General features: G+C 41.3%; 1 long non-coding RNA gene across 1 annotated transcript; it reads left to right on the top strand.

Moving 5' to 3' along the window:
• Window positions 1–12,775: 12,775 nt before the first annotated feature.
• Window positions 12,776–18,824, top strand: LOC129012859 (uncharacterized). The gene is made up of 3 exons (XR_010122645.1): window positions 12,776–13,242; window positions 13,903–14,056; window positions 17,206–18,824. It is a non-coding gene; the product is annotated as an uncharacterized LOC129012859 (long non-coding RNA).
• The last annotated feature ends 1,356 nt before the right edge of the window (window positions 18,825–20,180 follow it).

Raw genomic sequence — 20,180 nt, 5'->3', positions numbered from 1 at the left:
ACACAAAGCCTGTTTGGTGGTCTCTTTACACGGACTTGTGAGACACTAGCCATTTACAAACTTGGGGCTCTGACAAGGGTGGTGGGGAATGGTTCCCACATAACTGCCCATGTTGAGAGCTGTATGCCTAAATTGGGAGGGACACCAGGGGTAAGACTCCCTGGGTTCATAGCCTACATGCCTAAGGATGCAGTGTAGAGCTTCCTTAGATCCCTTTGGAGATATAACTTGCTCTAATACTTGGAGAGGAAATGAAAGTCTGAAGCATTAGTACCTAGGAGGCAGGGATCGGAGGAAACAGATTCAGAGGTAAGGAGAATTTTGGGGCTACACTTTCAAGAAAGTCATGGTCAGGACCCAGGAGGTATTATTGGTCAGAAGGAGAGGTAGGGGTGCATGCATGGACAACTGTTGAGTAGAGACTTCTGGCTGTGCCATGATCTCGACTGGCCAATGCCAGGAGTTCAGGATGACAGCTTTCTGCCTCTAGTTGGCCCTTGGCTTCCCCCAGGAAATTGTGAAAGCAGAAGCTGGTTCCAGGCAGACCAATGCTCCCAACCCAGAAGGGTTGGGGGTTGTTAGAAAGCCTTTTCCCAGGAAGCCTCACACTTGAGTCTTAAGTCCGGCAGCCATGCTAATCATTTTTAACTGGCCAACAGGTGCCCAGTATTTCCCTCCAGTTCTAAGGAAGTATAGGACAGAATAGCAAGCAAAAGTGGTACAATATTACTCACTGCTTTGGAGAATCCCTGTAGGGTTGCCACCAAATGTTACAGGTGGGTCTTTGCTCTGCACACGTATTTTTTACATGCATAGAACGTGTAATGATCAAGTCAGGGTATTTGGGGTACCTATCACCTTGAGTATTTATCATTTCTATGTATTGGTAAAATTTCAAATACTCTCTTCTAGCTACTTTGAAATGTACAATGCATTGTTGCCAACTATAGGCACCCTACTGTGCAAGAGAATACTGGGGCTTATTTGTTCTACCCAACTATATGTTTGTACCAGTTAACAAATCTTCTTTATCCTCCCTCCCACCCACACATTCTTCTTAGCCTTTGTTATCTATCATTCTTTTCTCTATGTCCAGGAAGTACCACTTAAGTCCTTTCTCTTCCTTATTTATGTGTTTGGTTTACCAGTGAGTTTTATACTTTTGTGTGTTTTTATTATGGTAAATGTCCTTTCACTTCCAAGTTCAGGACTCCCTTGGGCATTTCTTGTAGGGCTGGTCTTGTGGTGTGTTCCCTCAGAATTTACTTGTCTGGGAAAGACTGTTTCTCTTTCATTTATGAATTTTGCTTGGTGTAGTATCCTTGGGTGGCAGATTTTTTCTCCCAGCACTTTCAATATGTTATCCCATTCTCTCCTGGCCTGCAAGGTTTTGATGTGGGTTTCTTTATAGGTGACTAGATGCTTTTCTCTTGCTGTTTTTAGTATTCTATACTTTGCTTTGACTTTAGACAGTTTGATTATAATATGCCATGGAGAAGATCTTTTTCCATTGTATTTGTTAGGGAATCTTTGGGCCTCCTCTATGTGGATATCTAGATCTCTTGCTAGATTTGGGAAGTTTTCAACTAATATTTTGTTAAATAGGTTTTCTAACCCTTTGTTTTCTCTTCACTCTCAGGGACAGTGGTAATTTGAATATTTGTTCACTTTATGCTGTCTCAAATGTTACAAAAGCTCTGCTCATTCTTTCTAATTTTTTCTTTATTTTAATCTGCCTGGATTAGTTCAAAAGACTTGTCTTCAAGTTCTGAGATTCTTTCTTCTGCTTGATCTAGACTATTGAAGCTTTCAAATATATTTTGTACTTAATTCAATGAATTATTCAGTTGCAGAATAAAAAAAAACTATCCCTTTGGTAAAGTTGTCATTCATATCCTGAATTGTTTTTCTTATTTCTGTGTATTGTTTTTCAGAATTATCTCATATCTCTCTGAGCTCCTTTAAGCTCTGTAGTTTTAATTCTTTATCTGGGATTTCATAATTTTTTTTTATTGAGATCTGCTGTTGGAGATTTATTGTGTTCCTTTGGAAGTGTCAGATTCCTTTACTTTTTCTTTTTTTTATGTAAAAACAAACAGTCCAAGAAAACATTTAGATTCCTTTACATTTTCATGTTTCCTGTGTGTTTACATTGACATCTGTGCACCTAGTGTAACAGTTGCTTATTCCAATTTTTTGTATTTGCTTTCATAGAGGAGTACTTATTCAGGATGTATATGTGTTTTTGGTGGGTAGGGCACTTTGGCTTTGATTTTGGGTGAGTGCACTAGTATAATCTTTCTATGGTTTTTTCAGTTGTAAATACAATCAGTGGTATCTGTGATTTCCTCAATGACTTAGGGTGCAGTTATTAGTGGAGGCTGTGGTGAAGTTTTTGCTAGGGACTAGGATGACAGGTGGGCTAGCCTTTGGGCCCCAGTTTTGGCAGCAGGGGGCTGAGCATGCTGTCTTTTGTTCCCAGGGCAGCTTATGCTAGCATTAGTGTTAGTGGGTCCAGGGAGGCTGATTACTGGGCCTCCAGGTGGCTTGCTCTGATGCCAGTAGAGACAGTGGTGGGCTGGGCATGTTGACAGGTTTTTGGGCCCCTGGGCAGAGAGGGTAATGTCAGTGGTGGCAGTAGCAGTAGAGGAACAACTCACTGAAACCTAAGTAGCCTGTGCTGGTGTTGGTGGTGGCTGTGACAAGTTAAGTGGGCCAGTTCCATAGCCCATTAGTGGCATGTGCATGTAGGTACTATCTTTGGTAGTATTGACAGATTGGCTTGGCCTGACTTCAGATCCTGGGAGGAGTGTTCAAGTGCCAATGATGGTAGACTGGGCCAGGAGATCTCCAGGCCCCTGGATGGCATGCTTGAGTTCTGGGGGGACTGGATTGGGCTAGTAGACTTGTCCTCAAGTCCCTGAGTATTGCATTCAGGGGCCAGCTGTGATAGACAGGGGTGGGGTGGTCTCCAGGCCACCAGCAGAATCCTCAGGTGGAGACAGTGGTGGCTGTGAACATTTCTCTAGTTCTCAGAGGAATGTGGAGTCCTGAGGGCCTCTCACCCTTTCTCTAGTGTGTGGGAGCTTATCTCAGCTCCTAGCTGATCATGGATGAGCAGGCTGTCTTGCTTCCCTCTCTTTCTTTGCTTTCGGTGCTTCCTGTCAGTTCTCTCTTGAATTACATGGTTCTCTCATAGATAATCTAGTTGAAGTATGAATATCTACTTGTTATTTTGGCTCATCTCCAGAAAAGAGGTGTGTTCTAGCTGCAACTAGTCAGCTAAATTGAACCCTTGCTTGCTGTAATGTTGTAACATTTAACAACTGTCTCTATCCCTTCCTTCCCCCTACCCTTCCTAACCTCTAGTATCCTCTGTTCTACTTTTTATTTCTATGAGACCAGCTTTTTTTTTAGCTTCCATATATGAATGAGAACATGCAGGGTTTAACTTTCTGTTTCTGGCTTATTTCACTTAATGTAATGTTTGCCAGTTTCATCCATGTTGCTGCAAATGACAGGATTTCATTCTTTTATATAACTGAATAGTAAACCATTGTGTATACATACTACATTTTCTTCATCCAATTATATCTTGTTGGACACCCAGGTTGATTTATATCTTGGCTATTGTGAATAGTGCTGTAATAAACATCAGGGTGCAGATGTCTCTCTGATAAAATTATTTCCTTTCTATTGGATAAATTCCTATTAGTGAGATTGCTGGATCATATGGGAATTCTATTTGTAGTTTTTTTTTTTTTTTTTTTTGAGGAACCTCCATAGTGTTCTTCATAGTGGCTGTACTAGTTTATATTTCCACCAGCAGTGTGTAGGAATTCCCTTTTCTCCACATCCTTGTCAGCATTTGCTATTTTTTGTCTTTTTGATAATAGCCATCCTAACTGGGGTGAGATGATACCTCACTGTGGTTTTGATTTGCATTTCCTGGATGATTAGTGATGTTTAGCATTTTAAAAATATACCTGTTGGCCATTTACATGTCTTCTCTTGAGAAGTGTCTGTTCAGGTCACTTGCCCATTTTTTAATCAGATTGCTTTTTGACTGTTAAGAAGTTTGAGTTCCTTGTATATTCTGGATATAAATTCACTGTTGGATAAGTAGTTTGAAAATATTTTCACCCATTCTGTAAGTTGTTTTTTCCCTCTGTTGATTGTTTCTGTTGTTGTGCAAAAGCTTTTTGGTTTGGTAATCCCATTTGCTTATTTTTGCTTTTGTTGCCTGTGCTTATAAGGTTTTATCCATAAAATCTTTTTCCAGACCAATGTCCTAAAGTGTTTCCCCTAGTTTTCTTCTAGTAGTTTAATTGTTGTGTGTCTTACATTTAGGTCTTAGATCCATTTTCAGTTGATTCTTGTATAGGGTGAGAGGTGGGAGCCTAGTTTCATTCTGCATATTGGTATCCAGTTTTCCTAGCATCACGTTTATTTTTTTGAGACAGAATCTTACTCTGTTGCCTAGGCTGGAGAGCAGTGGTGCAGTCACAGCACACTGCAGCCTTGACTTCCCAGGCTCAAGCAAGGGAAGAGGTGAGAGGTCACCTCAGCCTCCCAAAGTGTTGGGATTATAGATGTGAACCACTGGACCCAGCCCCCAGCATCATTTGTTGAAGAGGTGTCCCAGTGAATGTTCTTGACATCTTTGTCAAAAACCAGTTGGCTGTAAATATGTGGATTAATTTCTGGGTTCTCTACTCTGTTCTATTGGTCTATGTGTCTGTTTTTATGCAATATCATGTGCTTTGGTTACTATAGCTCTGTAGTATATGTTGAGGTCTGGTACTGTGATATCTCCAGCATTGTTCTTTTTGCTCAGGGTTGCTTTGGCCGTTTGGAGTCTTTTGTGGTTCCCCACAAATTTTAGGATTTTTTTTTCTATTTCTCTGAAAAATGTCATTGGTATTTTCATAGGGATTGGATTGAATCTGCAGATTGCATTGGTTAGTATTGTCATTTTAATTATATAAATTATTCCATTCCATGAGGATGGGATGTCTTTCCATTTGTTTGTATCATCTTCAATTTCTTTATTTTAAATCAGTGTTTTGTAGTTTTCTTGAGGAGGTCTTTCACCTTCTTGGTTAAATTTATTCCTAGGTATTTTATATATTTTTTGCTATTGTAAATGGGATTTCCCTCTTGATTTCTTTTTCAGCTAGTTCGCTGTTTGTGTGTAGAGCTGCTACTGATTTTTGTATATTAAGTTTGTATCCTGCAATTTTACTGAATTCATTTATCAGTTCTAAGAAAAAAAAACCCTTTAGGTTTTTCTATATATAACATTATGTCATCTGCAAACAGGAATAATTTGATTTCCTCCTTTCCAATTTCAATACCTTTTATTTCTTTTTTTTGCCTGACTGCTCTGACTAGCACTTCCAGCACTATGTTGACTACAAATAGTGAAGGTAGGTATCTTTGCCCAGTTATACTTCTTAGAGGAAAATCTTTAAGCTTTTCTCTGTTCAGTAAGATATTAGTTGTGGATTTATCATATATGGCCTTTATTAGGTTGAGGTACTTTCCTTTTACACCTAATTTATTAAGGATTTTTATAATAAAGAAATGTTGAATTTTATGAAAAGCTTTTTCTGTATCTATTGAGATTATCATAGTATTTTGTCCTCCATTCTATTGATGTGATGGGTGACATTTATTGATATGCATATTTTGAATCATCTTTGCATTCCTGGCATAAATCCCACTCAATCATGGGGTATTATGTTTCTGATGTGTTGTTAGATTTGGTTTTCTAGTATTTGCTGAGGATTTTTGCATTTATGTTCACTAGAGGTATTGCCCTGTTGTGTCGTTGTCTGGTGTTGGTATCAGGGTTATGCTGGCCTCATAGAATGAGTTAGGAAGAATTCCTTCTGACCTAATAATTTGGAATAGTTTGAGAATAATTGGTATTAATTCTTTCAAGGTTCAGTAGAATTAAGCAATGGAGCAATTGGTCCTGGACTTTTCTCTGTTGGAAGGATTTTTATTACTATTTGATTTTGTTGCTTGTTACTGATCTGTTTGTGTTTCCTGTTTCTTCTTGGTTCAATCTTGGTAAGTTTTATGTTTCCAGGAATTTATCCATTTCCTTCTGATTTTCCAGTTTGTCAGCATATGATTGTTCACAATATTCTGTAATGATCTTTTGTATTTCTGTGGTATACATTGTAATTTCTTCTTTTTTGTTTCTGATTTCATTTATTTGGGTTCTCTCTCTTTTCTCTTAGTCTATTAAATGGTTTGTTAGTTTTGTTTATCTTTTCAAAAAATCAACTTTTTGTTTCATTGATCATTTGTGTTGTTATTGTTTTTCTAGTCTCAGTTTCATTTATTTTTGCCCTTATTATTTATTTATTTCTATTAATTTTGAGTATGGTTTGTTCCTGCTTTTTTAGTTTTTTGAGGTGCATTGTTAGGTTGTTTGAGACCTTTTAAGTTTTTTGATGTAGGCATTTATTGCTATATACTTGCTTCTTAATACTGCTTTTGCTGTATCCTACAGGTTTTGGTATGTGTATTTGTATTTTCATTTTTTCCAGGAATTTAAAAATTTTACTCTTAATTTATTTCTTCACTGATTTGTCATTCAGGAGCATGTTGTTTAATTTCCATTCATTTGTATAGTTTCCAAAGTTCCTGTTGGTGTTGATAACTAGTTTTATTCCACTGTGGTCTGAGAAGATACTTAATATAATTTTGATTTTTTAAAATTTGTTGAGACTGTTTTGTGGCCTAATATATGGTCCATCCTGGAGAATGTTCCATGTTATGATGAAAATAATGTGTATTCTGTAGCCATTGGGTGAAAGGTTCTGTAAATATCTCTTAGGTCCACTAGAGATGCAGTTTAAATCTGATGTTTCTTTGTTGATTTTCTGTCTAGATGATCTGTCCAGGGACAAGAGTGGGGTGTTGCAGTCCCCAGCTGTTATTATATTAGGACCTGTCTCTTCCTTTAGATCTAATAATATTTGCTTTATTTGTATTTGAGTGCTCCAGTGTTGGGTGCTTATATATTTACAACAGTTATATTCTCTCACTGAATTGACACCTTTGCTGTTATATAATGTCCTTCTTTATCTCTTTACAGCTTTTAACTTGAAGTCTGTTTTGTCTGATATAAGTATAGCTACTCCTGCTCAAATATGGTTTCCTTTTGCATGGAATATCTTTTTCCATCCCTCCTCTTTCAGTCTATGTGTGTCTTTAAAGGTAAGGTGAGGTTCTTGTAAGCAGCATATGACTGGGTCTTGTGTTTTTATCCATTCAGCCAGTCTCTCTCTCTCTCTCTCTCTATATATATATATGTTTTTGTTTTTTTTTTGTGAGCAACAAGGCTGTTTATTTCACCTGGGTGCAAGCTAGCTAAGTCCAAAAAGAGAGTCAGCAAGGGTGGTGGGATTATCATTAGTTCTTATTGGTTTGGGGATAGGTGGTGGAGTTAGGAGCAATGTTTTGCAGGCAGGGGGTGGATCTCACAAAGTACATTCTCAAGGGTGGGGAGAATTACAAAGAACCTTCTTAGAGGTGGGGGAGATTACAAAGAATCTTCTTAAGGGTGGGGGAAATTACAAAGTACATTGAATAGTTAGGGTGGGGCAGAAACAAATCACAATGATGGAATGTCATCAGTTAAGGCTATTTTCACTTCTTTTGTGGATCTTCAGTTGCTTTAGGCCATCTGGATGTATACACACAGGTCACAGGGGATATGATGGTTTTGCTTGGGCTCAGAGGCCTGACATTCCTGTCTTCTGATATAAATAAGAAAAGCAAAACAAAATAGTGAAGTGTTGGAATGGTGAAAAATTTTGGGGGTGGCATGGAGAGATAATGGGTGATGTTTCTCAGGGCTGCTTCAAGTGGGATTGGGGCAACATGGGAACCTAGAGTGGGAGAGATTAAGCTGAAGGAAGATTTTGTGGTAAGGGGTGATATTGTGGAGTTGTTAGAAGGAGCATTTGTTGTATAGAATTATTGGTGATGGCCTGGATGTGGTTTTGTATGAATTGGGAAACTAAATGAAAGACACAAGGTCCAAAGAAAAGAAGGCAAAAAGAATTGGGAGTACCCAGGATGTCCAATTAGAGTGTCCAAGGGGATTCAATATTATTGTTTGCTTGATTGGTGAGTTTTTTGGCTCTATCCTTGAGTTTTTTTTTATACCAGGCCAGATTGATTTAGGTAAAAACAACACTCTTCATTTAAAAATATACAGAGTCCCCCCCCACCTTTTTTTTTTTAGCAGTGAGTAAGTCAGGGCCTTGGTGATTTTGGAGGAAAGAGAAATGCAAAGCCAGCAATTGTTTGTTAAAAAGGATTAGAAATGGCTAGGAGAGACTGAGTTTGATAGTGTGGTGGAGATAGCTGGGGAGAGGTAGAGGGTGGCATAAGAATGGGAACCAGAATAATAGTGAGTATAACAGTAAAGAATATGACTTCATCAGGGTGAAAGTATTGGAGTATACTTTGTCAATGAAGATCTTCTATCCACTTAAAGGAGACTTAAGGGTGGCAGTTTGAGGTAAAACCAAGCACCACTGAATACCAAGAGCCTGAGAGACTGCTTGGGTGATTGGATTAGTAAAGGCCGGTCCATTATCAGACTCTATAGAGGTGGGAAGGCCAAACCAAGGAATTATGTCTGACAGAAGGGAAGAAATGACCGTGGTGGCCTTCTCAGACCCTGTGGGAAAGGTCTCCACCCATCCAGTGAAAGTGTCCACCCAGACCAAGAGGTATTTTAGTTTCCTGACTTGAGGCATGTGAGTAAAGTCAATTTGCCAGTCCTGGTTGGGGGCAAATCCCTGAGACTGATGTGTAGGGAAAGGAGGGGGCCTGAGCAATCCCTGAGGAGTAGTAGAATAGCAGATGGAACACTGAGAAGTGATTTCCTTGAGGATAGATTTCCATGATGGAAAGGAAATGAGAGGTTCTAAGAGGCAGGCTAGTGGCATGTAACCTACATGGGAGAGGCTATGAAAGATGGCAAAATAGAATGGGCCTGTGAGGCTGGAAGGAGATATTTTCCTTGGTCCAAGAACCATTTGCCTTGTGTGGGAAGAGATTAATAGGTGGAAGTTTCAGTGGGGAAGTAGGTGGCAGTGACCAGATGAGAAGGAGAAAAGCTGCCGTGAGGGATAGAAGTTGGAATGCTGGCTGCTTTTTTAGCTACCTTATCAGCATAAGCTTTGCCCTGAGTGATGGGATCTGATGCCTTTTGATGGTGCTTGCAGTGAATGACTCCAGCTTCCTTTGGAAGTAAAGCAGCCTTGAGAAGAGTTTTTATTAAAGAGGCATTAATGATGGAAGACCCTTGCATAGTGAGGAAACCTCTTTCAGCCCATATAACAACATGGTGGTGCAGGACATGGAAGGCATATTTAGAGTCACTATAAATATTGATGCATAATTCCTTTGCAAGAGTGAGGGCTCGAGTTAAGGCAATGAGTTCAGCTTGCTGAGAGGTAGTGGGGGTGGGGGTGCAGAGTGGTAGCCTCAGTGATAGATGTGGAAGATACTATAGCATAGCCTGCCTTTGCTGGTGAGTGGAGATTAGGCCTGGTGGAACCGCCATCAATGAACCAAGTGTGATCAGGGTGAGGAACATGAAAGAAGGAAATACGGGGAAATGGAGTGAATGTCAGGTGGATCAGAGAGATACAGTCATGGGGGTCAGGTGTGGTATCAGGAATAATGTGGGAGGCCGGATTGAAGTCCAGGCCAGGAACAATGGTAACTGTGGGAGACTCAACAAAGAGGGAGTACAGCTGAAGGGGCCAGGGAGCAGAAAGTGTATGTGTCAGGTCTGAGGAAGAAAATAGATTTTGGAAGTTATGAGAACTGTAGAGGGTGAGTTGAGCATAGTTTGTGATTTTGAGGGCCTCTAAAGGTATCAGGGCACCAGCGGCCGCTGCATGGAGACATGATGGCCAGCCTAAAACAGTAAGGTCATGCTGTTTGGACAAAAAGCCTACAGGGTGTGGTCCTGGCTCTTGTGTAAGAATTTTGGTTGCACAGCCCTGTACTTTGGCTGTGTGTAATGAAAAGGGTTGGGATAAGTTAGGGAGAGCTAGTGTGGGGGCAGGTTCTAGGGCTGTTTTTAAGGAATGGAAAGAGGAGTGGCAAAAGGATTTAGGACCTCTGGGGTCAGCTAGGTTTGCTTTTGTGAGTTTATACAATGGTTTAGTCAGGATGGTAAAACTAGGTATCCAAAGGCGGAAGTACCTAACCATGCCTAGGAAGGAAAGAAGTTATTATTTTGTAGAAGGGGTTGGGGTTTGGGAGATTGGCCGGACATGATCAGCTGAGGGAGCATGTTGTTTTCATGAAGAATTATGCTGAGGTAGGTAATGGATAAGGAAGAAATTTGGGCTTGACTGAAGTAATGGGGGCTGTCCATGAAGCCTTGCGGCAGTACAGCCCAGGTAAGTTGCTGAGGCTGATGGGTGTCAGGGTCAGTCCAAGTGAAAGTGAAGAGAGGCTGGAATGAAGGGTGCAAAGGAATAGTAAAGAAAGCATATTTGAGATCTAGAACAGAATAATGGGTTATGGAGGGGTTGTGGAAGGAGGCATTGAGGATAGGAGAGTATATGGTTTTGGCACCATGGAGTGGATAGGCAAGACAATGTGGTTGATAAGGCGCAGATCCTGAACTAACCTGTAAGGCTTCTCTGGTTTTTGGACAGGTAAAATGAGGGAATTGTAAGGAGAGTTTATAGGCTTTAAAAGGCCATGCAGTAACAGGCGAGTGATAACAGGCTTTAATCCTTTAAGTGTGCTGTGGGATGGGATATTGGCATGATAAGGGTGATTATGTTTAATGGGATAGTAATGGGTGTGTGATCAGTTGCCAGGGAGGGTGTAGAGGTATCCCACACTTGTGGATTAAGGTGGGGAGATAACAAGTGGAGAATATGAAGGAGGTTTTGAACTGGGGAAAAGGGCAGCAATGAGGTGTGGCTTTAGCATAGGAATAGTCAGGGAAGCAGATAATTTAGTTAAAATGTCTTGACCTAATAAGGGAGCTGGGCAGGTGGGGATAACTAAAAAGGAGTGCTTTAAAGAATGTTGTCCAAGTTGCCACCAGAGTTGTGGAGTTTTAAGAGGTTTAGAAGCCTGGCCATCAATACCCACAATGGTTATGGAGGCAAGGGAAACAGGCCCTTGAAAAGAAGGTAATGTGGAGTTGGTAGCCTCTGTATTGATTAAGAAGGGGATGGACTTACCCTCCACTATAAGTTACCCAAAGCTCGGCATCCGTGACAGTTCAGGGGGCTTCTGAGGTGATTGGCAGCATCAGTGTTCAGCCGCTAAGCCAAGAAGACCTGGGAAGGAGTCAGTCAGAGCCTTGGACCAGTTGGACAGTCTAATTTCCAGTGGGGTCCCGCACAGATGGGACATGGCTTAGGAGGAATCCCAGGCTGCGGGCATTCCTTGGCCCAGTGGCCAGATTTCCAGCACTTAAAGCAAAATCCTGGGGGAGGAAGTCCTGAATGAATGCCTGACTGCTGTGGCTTAGGCATTTTGAAGTTTTTGTGTGCTGGAGATATGGCTGGGATTTCTCTCACAGCAGAGGCAAGTAATTGCAACTCTTCTCTATTATCATACACCTTGAAGGCACAGTTAATTAAGTCCTGTTGTGGGGTTTGAGGGCCAGAATCTAGTTTTTGGAGCTTTTTCTAATGTCAGGAGCAGATTGGGTAATAAAATTCATAGAGAATAAGATGCCCTTCTGGCCCCTCTGGGTCTAGGGCAGTAAAGTGTCTAAGGGTTGTTGCCAAACGGGCCATGAACTGGGCTGAGTTTTTATATTTGATGTTAAACACTGATTTGGGAGAGGTCGGATAAAGAAAAAAGGAGCATAACCTTGACTATGCCTTCAGCTCCAGCCACCTCTTTAGAGGGAATTGTTGGGCAGGTGGGGGAGGGCTAGTCACAGAATGAAACTGTAAGCCAGACTGGGTGTGAGGAGGGGAGGTGATAGAAAGATTATAGGGTAGGGGAGCAGAGGCTGAGGAAGAATTGGGCCCTGGCTTGGCCTGGTGAGGAACAGCCTGGGGAGAAGGGGAGAGGTCAGATGAGTCTGTAGAAAAGAAGGGTTCAAATGACTCAGAGCTGGGGTGGAGACTGAAGGAACAGACAGGAGCAAAAGAAGAAAGATTTGGGATGAGTCACATTGGGCACAGAGACTAGGGAGGGACCAATGTGTATTAGAAGTCCTGGACGTCAGGCACCTCAGACCATTTGCCCATTTTTTGACAAAAATTATCTAGGTCTCATAGGATGGAGAAATCAAAAGTGCCATTTTCCGGCCATTTAGAAACATTGTTGAGTTTGTACTGGGGCCAAGCAATGTTGCAGGAGAAAATAAGACATTTAGATTTTAGGTCAGGTGATAGTTGAAGAAGTTTTAAGTTCTTGAGAACACAGGCTAAGGGAGAAGAAGGAGGAATGGAGGGTGGAAGTTTGCCCATAGTGAAGGAGGCAAGTTTAAAGAGAAGGGTAGAGACATGGAGAAAGGGTTGGGGAGCAGCCCTGGGCTGCAATGTGGGTGAGCAGCCAAAGGAGGCATCTCTGCAATTGACTTGCCACCAAGGGAATGTGGTTGAATGACCAAAGCAGGCATCCCTGCAGAGATCAGACACCAATGGAATGTGGGTGAATAATCAGGCAGGCATCCCCACAATGATTAAACAACAAGGGAAGGCTGCCTTCCTGAGTACATGACAAGCACCAGAGTTTTGGGTTCATGGATAAAATGCGTCTCCTTTGTCTCTACTAGAAAATGAAAGGAATTGAAATTAAGAGAAGAGAAGGAGTGAAGGGTGGCACCAAGATTGAAAGGAGAAAGAGGTTGAGGGATAGTGAGAGAGGTTGGAGAAGAGAGTAAAAGGAGGCCACTTACCCAATTTAAAATTGGTGAGATGTTCCTTGGGCTGGTTGGTCTGAGGACCCGAGGTCATAGGTGGATCTCTTCATGGAGTGAGGGTGAGGACAGGAGACGGTCTCCTGAAGGAGTCCTGCTGACCTGGGTCTTTGGCACCAAATGTCTCATGCATCCATGTGAAAAGACCACCAAACAGGGTTTGTGTGAGCAACAAGGCTGTTTATTTCACCTGGGTGCAGATGGGTTGAGTCCAAAAAGAGAGTCAGCCCAGTCTATATCTTTTAAATGGGAAAATTCAATCTATTTACATGCAACATTATTCTTGATGGGTGAGTACTTACACCTAGCATTCTATTATTTTCTGCTTGTTTTGTATATCCTTTGTTCCTTCCTCTCTTACTGTTTACTTTTGCAGTTGGGCAGTTTTCTGTAGGGATAAGATTTGAGTCTTATCTCTTTCTCCCTGTGTATTAACTTTACCAGTGAGTTTTACATATTTTTATGATGCTGATTATCATCTTCTCTGTGGGGAACAGACCCCCCAAAACCTGGCCATAAACTGGTCCCAAAACTGGTCATAAACAAAATCTCTGCAGCACTGTGACATGTTCATGAAGGCCATAACGCCCATGCTGGTAGGTTCTGGGTTTACCAGAATGAGGGCAAGGAACACCTGGCCTGCCCAGGGTGGAAAACTGCTTAAAGGCATTGTTAAACCACATACAATAGCATGAGTGATCTGTGCCTTAAGGCCATGCTCCTGCTGCAGATAGCTAGCCCAACCTATCCCTTTGTTTCAGCCCATCCCTTCATTTCCCATAAGGGATACTTTAAGTTAATCTAATATCTATAGAAAGAATGCTAATGACTGGCTTGCTGTTAATAAATACATGGGTAAATCTCTGTTGGAGGCTCTCAGCTCTGAAGGCTGTGAGACCCCTGATTTCCTACTTCACTCCGCTATATTTCTGTGTCTTTAATTCCTCTAGTACCACTGGGTTAGGGTCTCCCCAACCAAGCTGGTCTGAGCAAGTGGTTTCCATCATGGGGTCTCGAATCCAGGTTGAAGGGTCACTGGAGCGATGCTTGGAGAACATGGAACTAGCTGGAGGACACCTGAGTACTCTTAAGGCAATCCCCATGGTGAGTAAGAAGGGGAGCTCAGAAGCATCAGGGTAACAATGGGACAAGTGTGCGGTCTGGTTCGTTCCATCTTGGAACTTTTTCACACTGATGATGAGGAGGAAGGAGAGTATAATGAAGTAACAGAAGAGGTTATAGAGCAGGTTTATTTACCAGCTAAAGCTAAAGTGGCAAAGGAGGGAGAGGTTCATCCCTACCCTTCTGCACCCCCTCATTATTATTTTGAAGAAAAAGAGTGGCCTAACCCTCCAGATCTTTCTTTTCCAGAGGACAGTGGGTAAAAATTAGTTGCCCCAGTGACTGTTCAAGCAGCACCTCGAGCGACCGCTCTTCGTTCTATTCAGTCAGGAATTCAGCAAGCTAGATGAGAGGGTGATTAAGAGGCTTGGCAGTTCCCTGTTAGACTACACTGCCCAGATCAACAGGGAAATATTATAGCTACATTTGAGCCTTTTTGTTTTAAATTACTCAAAGAATTTAAAGAAGCTATTAATCAGTATGGACCAGGTTCTCCTTTTGTAATGGGACTGTTAAAGAACATTGCTGTTTCCAGTCAGATGATTCCTACTGACTGGGACACTCTTACTCAAGCTTGTCTAACTCCTGCTTAGTTCTTACAATTTAAAACTTGGTGGGCAGATGAAGCTTCCATTCAGGCTGCTTGCAACACCCAGGCCAAACCTCAAATTAATATAACTGCAGACCAACTTTTGGGGGTTGGCAGCTGGGCTGGTTTAGATGCACAAGTGGTCATGCAGGATGATGCCATAGAACAGCTTAGAGGAGTGTGCATCAGAGCTTGGGAAAAAAAATCACTTCAAGTGGAGAAAAATACCCTTCCTTTAGTGCTATAAAACAGGGACCAAAAGAACCATATGTGGATTTTATAGCTCAGTTACAGGAGTCTCTTAAAAAGGTGATTGCAGATTTGGCTGCTCAGGATATAGTGTTGCAATTATTAGCTTTCAACATTGCTAATCCTGATTGCCAGGCTGCTCTGTGACCTATCAGAGGGAAAGCACATTTAGTTGATTATATCAAGGCCTGTGGTGGTATCAGAGGTAATCTGCATCAGGCCACCTGCTAGCACGGACAATGGCAGGACTGAGAGTGGATAAAGAAAATACTCCATTTCCTGGAGCTTGTTTTAACTGTGGGAAGCATGGTCATACTAAAAAAAAATGTAGAAAAAATCAGCTAGTCAGGCCACCAGATAGGGGAAAAAAGAAAACTGCTGAGCCTGAACTATGTCCAAAATGTAAAAAAGGAAAACATTGGGCTAATCCATGTCACTCTAAGTTTGATAAAGATGGGAACCTGATTTCAGGAAATGCCATGAGGGGCCCATCCCGGGCCCCATTCCAAACTGGGGCATTTCCAGCTCAGGTCACTCCCTCACCCCTGTACAATGCCTGTCCCCCGCCACAGCCAGTAGTGCCACAGTAGATTTATGCTGCACAAAAGCTGTGAGTCTTCTGCCTGGGGAACCCCCACAAAAGGTCCCAACAGGAGTCTGTGGTCCCTTGCCAGCAGGGACAATAGGATTAGTTCTAGGCAGGTCTAGTTTAAATTTAAAAGGAGTACAAATACATACAGGAGTCATTGATTCAGATTAGAATGGGAAATTCAAATTGTTATATCTACTTCTGTTCCCTGGAAAGCAGAGCCAGGAGAGTGCATAGCACAGCTCCTGATTTTGTCATATGTGGGAATGGGAAAAAGTGAAATTAAATGAACAGGAGGATTTGGAAGCACAAATAAACAAGGCAAAGCAGCTTATTGGATAAATCAAATTATGGATAAACATCCTACCTGTGAAATAACTATTCAGGGAAATAAATTTAAAGGTTTGGTAGATACAGGAGTGCACATTTTCTCTACAGCACTGGCCATCTGCATGGCCAATTCAACCCACTCAATTTAACATTGTTGGAGTTGGTAAACCCCCTGAAGTATATCAAAGTAGCTATATTTTGCATTGTGAAGGGACCGATGGACAACCTGGGATTATTCAACCAATTATAACTTCTGTACCCATAAATTTATGGGGAAGGGATTTATTACAACAATAGGGAGCACAAGTTCTAATTCCAGAACAATTATATAGCCCTCAAAGTCAACATATGATGTATATAATGGGGTATGTTCCTGGTATTGGACTAGGAAAAAATTTGCAAGTTTTGAAAGGACCACTTCAAGTGGAAAGACAAAATTCCTGCCAAGGCTTAGGATATCATTTTTGATGGCGGCCATTGTTAAGCCTCCAGAACCTATACCTTTAAAATGGTTAACAGATAAGCCAATTTGGACAGAACAACAGCCGCTAAGTAAAGAGAAACTGGAGGCTTTAGAGAAATTAGTTCAACTAGAAAATGGGCACATAGCCCCAAAATTTTCTGCTTGGGATTCTCCAGTGTTCATAATTAAGAAAAATTCAGGTAAATAGAAAATATTAACTGAATTAAGAGCCATCAGTTCAGTTATACAACCTATGGGAGCATTACAGCCAGGATTGCCTTCTCCTGCTATAATTCCAAAAAATTGGTCTTTAATAGTCGTAGATTTGAAAGACTGTTTCTTTACTATCCCTTTAGCTGAGCAAGACTGTGAATGGTTTTCATTTACAATTCTTGCAGTAAACAACCTGCAGCCTGCTAAGCATTTTCATTGTTTTACAGATGGGTCTAGTAATGGTAAAGCTTCTTATTCTGGCTCAAAAAGTAAAGTTTTCCAGATGCCCTATACTTCAGCTCAAAAAGCGGAGCTTGTAGCTGTAATTGAGGTGTTGACTGTTTTGATATGTCTATTAATGTGATTTCTGATTCTTCATATGTGGTTCATTCCACACAGTTAACTGAAAATGCTTAGTTACAATTTCATACAGATGAACAACTGAAGACAAAAACAAAAAAGGGGGATAAACAGGGATTATGGGACAGCCCATATACAATTGAATCTAGCATTATTAACTTTAAATTTTTTGAGCCTGCCTAGAGGCCAGATGTTATCAGCAGCTGAACAGCATTTACAGAAACCGGCTGCAAAGACAGAAGCAGAACAACTGGTTTGGTGGAGAGATCTGATAACAAAAAGTTGGGAAATAGGTAAAATAATAACTTGGGGTAGAGGTTATGCTTGTGTTTCTCCAGGCCAAAATCAATAACTGATTTGGATACCATCAAGAAACCTGAAACCTTATCATGAGCCAGATGCCGAGGAAGAGATTCCAGGAGGATCCCGAGGACCCCCTGGTTGCACCCATGTCAAGGCTGACACTGAGGAGGACCCCAACTGTCATGAGCAACACCCATTGAACACAGCCACCCACCTGGGGACAAATCAAGAAGCTGTCACAGATGGTGGAAGAAAACCTGAGGAAAGCGGGACAACCAGTCACAATGAGTAATTTGGTGATCTATCATAGTGATGATCACCATTGCCATGAGTATTCCTTCAACAAGGGCTGACACAGAGAACAATTATACTTATTGGGCATATTTATCAATCTTGTCTGGCAATAATGCCTAGATGATTTCACTCTATGACACAGTTACACATGCTTTCTGATCTCAGTATTTACCATAATAAATCTGCTCCTATACTTGAGGCATACCACCCTCAAAAACCTATTTGTAAACAAAATAGCACCTGGCCAGAAATAATGAACAACTTGTTTAGTAAGATTGCATTGCAGAACAGGCAGAGATGTTATGCAACTATTCCTATGGAATCATTGATTGGTCCCCTAAGGGGATGTTTAGCTTAAATTGCACCTCTCAGTCTGCATGCCACGGCCACACTAGTTCATTTGGTCTGAACAAAGTGGTCAGATGGCAGAAATGATAAGAAGTATGGCAAAAGTTCCTATTGTCTGGAACCATGGCAGTATAGTGTCACCTCAACCTCAAATGATATGGCTCATTGTAGGAGCTAAACATAAGGATTTGTGGAAACTATTAATAGCTCCTAATAAGATCAAAATTTGAGAAAGAATAAAAAAGCATCTAGAAAGACACTCTACAAACTTGTCTTTGGATATTGCAAAATTAAAAGAACAAATATTTAAAGCATCCCAGGTACACCTGACCTTAATGACAGGAACTGGAGTGCTTGAAGGAGCTGCAGACAGATTAGCAGCTAGTAACCCATTAAAATGGATAAAAACACTTGGAAGCTCTGTGATTTCAATGATGATTGTGCTTTTAATCTGTGTTGTTTGTCTTTGTATAGTGTGCAGATGTGGATCCTGACTCCTGCGAGAAGTAGCTCACAGTGTCAAAGCTGCCTTTGCTTTTATCGATTTGCAAATCAAAGAAGGGGGACATGTTGGGAACAGGCCCCCCCCCCAAAATCTGGCCATAAACTGGTCCCAAAACTGGCCATAAACAAAATCTCTGCAGCACTGTGACATGTTCATGATGGTTTTAACGCCCATGCTGGAAGGTCGTGGGTTTACCAGAATGAAGGCAAGGAACACCTGGCCTACCCAGGGTGGAAAATCGCTTAAAGGCATTCTTAAACCACAAACAATAGCATGAGTGATCTGTGCCTTAAGGCCGTGCTACTGCTGCAGATAACTAGCCCAACCCATCCCTTTATTTCAGCCCATCCCTTCATTTCCCATAAGGGATACTTTTAATTAATCTAATATCTATAGAAAAAATGCTAATGACTGGCTTGCTGTTAATAAATACGTGGGTAAATCTCTGTTGGAGGCTCTCAGCTCTGAAGGCTGTGAGACCCCTGATTTCCCAGTTCACACCTCTGTATTTCTGTGTGTGTGTCTTTAATTCCTTTAGCACCACTGGATTAGGGTCTCCCCAACCAAGCTGGTCTTTGCACTTCTCACTTCTGGATATAGACCTCCCTAGAGGGTTTTTTTTTTTTTTTTTGACAGGATCTTGCTCTTTCATTCAGGCTGGTGTGCTGTGGTGTATTCACGGCTTGCTGCAGTCTTGATCTCCCAGGCTCAAGCAATCCTCCCATCTCAGCCTCCTGAATAGCTAGGACCACAGGCCTGTGCCACCATGTCTGGCTACTTTAATTTTTTTTCCCTTAGAGACAGAGTCTCACTATGTTGCCCAGGCTGGTCTCACATTCCTGCACTTGTCATCTTCCTGCCTTGGCCTTCCAAAGTGCTGAGATTACAGGCATGAAACACTACACTTGGCCATCCCTGGAGTATTTCTCCCTTCCTTCCTTCCTTTTTTCCTTCCTTCCTTCCTCCCTGTCTCTCTTTCTTTGTTTCTTTTTCTCTTTCTTTCTTTTTCTCCCTTTCTTTCTTTCTTTTTCTTTCTTTCTCTCTTTCTTTCTTCTTTCCTTCCTCCTTCCCTCCTTCCCTCCCCTCCCCTCCCCTTCCTTCCTTCCTTCCTTCTTTCCTGTCTTATTTTAAAAGACAGGTCTTCCAGTTCAGAAATTATTTTATATGCTTGGTCTAGTATATGGCTAAATTTTTATTTAATTCATTAAATTCTTCAGCTCTGAGATTTCTGCTGTTTTTTAATACTATCTTTTTTGTTGTTGTTGAATTTCTCATTCAAATTATGAAATGTTTTTCTGATTTTGTTGAATTGTCTATTTGTGTTCTTTTGTATCTCACTAAATTTTTTTTGTCATTGTTGTTTTTGAGACAGGGCCTCACCCTCTTGCCCAGGCTGGAGTTCAGTGGTGTGATTGTAGCCCACTATAACCTCAAACTCTTGGGCTCAAACAATCCTCCTGCCCCAGCCTCCACCGTAGCTAGGAATATAGCTGTGTGTCACCATGCCCAGCTAATTATTTATTTATTTTTGTAGAGATGTGGTCTTCCTGTGTTGCCTAGGCTGATCTTGAATCCCTGCCCTCAAGTCATTCTTCCATCGTGGCTTCTCAAAGTACTGGGATTAGAGGCATGAGCTACTGTGCCTGGCCTTGTCAAGTTTCTTTAAGATTATTATTTTTAATTGTTTTTCTTTCTGGCATTTCTTATATTTCCTATGATTACTGTTACTGGAGAATTATTGTTTTCTGTTGGAGGTGACATGTTTCCTTTCATTTTCATGGTTGATGTATTTCTACATTGGTTTCTACATGTATGGTGTAAAAGTCATCTTTTCTATTTTTATGGAATAGGTTTTCAGGAGAA

The sequence above is a fragment of the Pongo pygmaeus genome, chromosome 1, assembly GCF_028885625.2.
Source record: "Pongo pygmaeus isolate AG05252 chromosome 1, NHGRI_mPonPyg2-v2.0_pri, whole genome shotgun sequence".
Classification (NCBI taxonomy): Eukaryota; Metazoa; Chordata; class Mammalia; order Primates; family Hominidae; genus Pongo; species Pongo pygmaeus.
The sequence above is the reverse complement of the archived record's forward strand: the minus strand, read 5'-3'. Positions and strand labels throughout refer to the sequence as shown.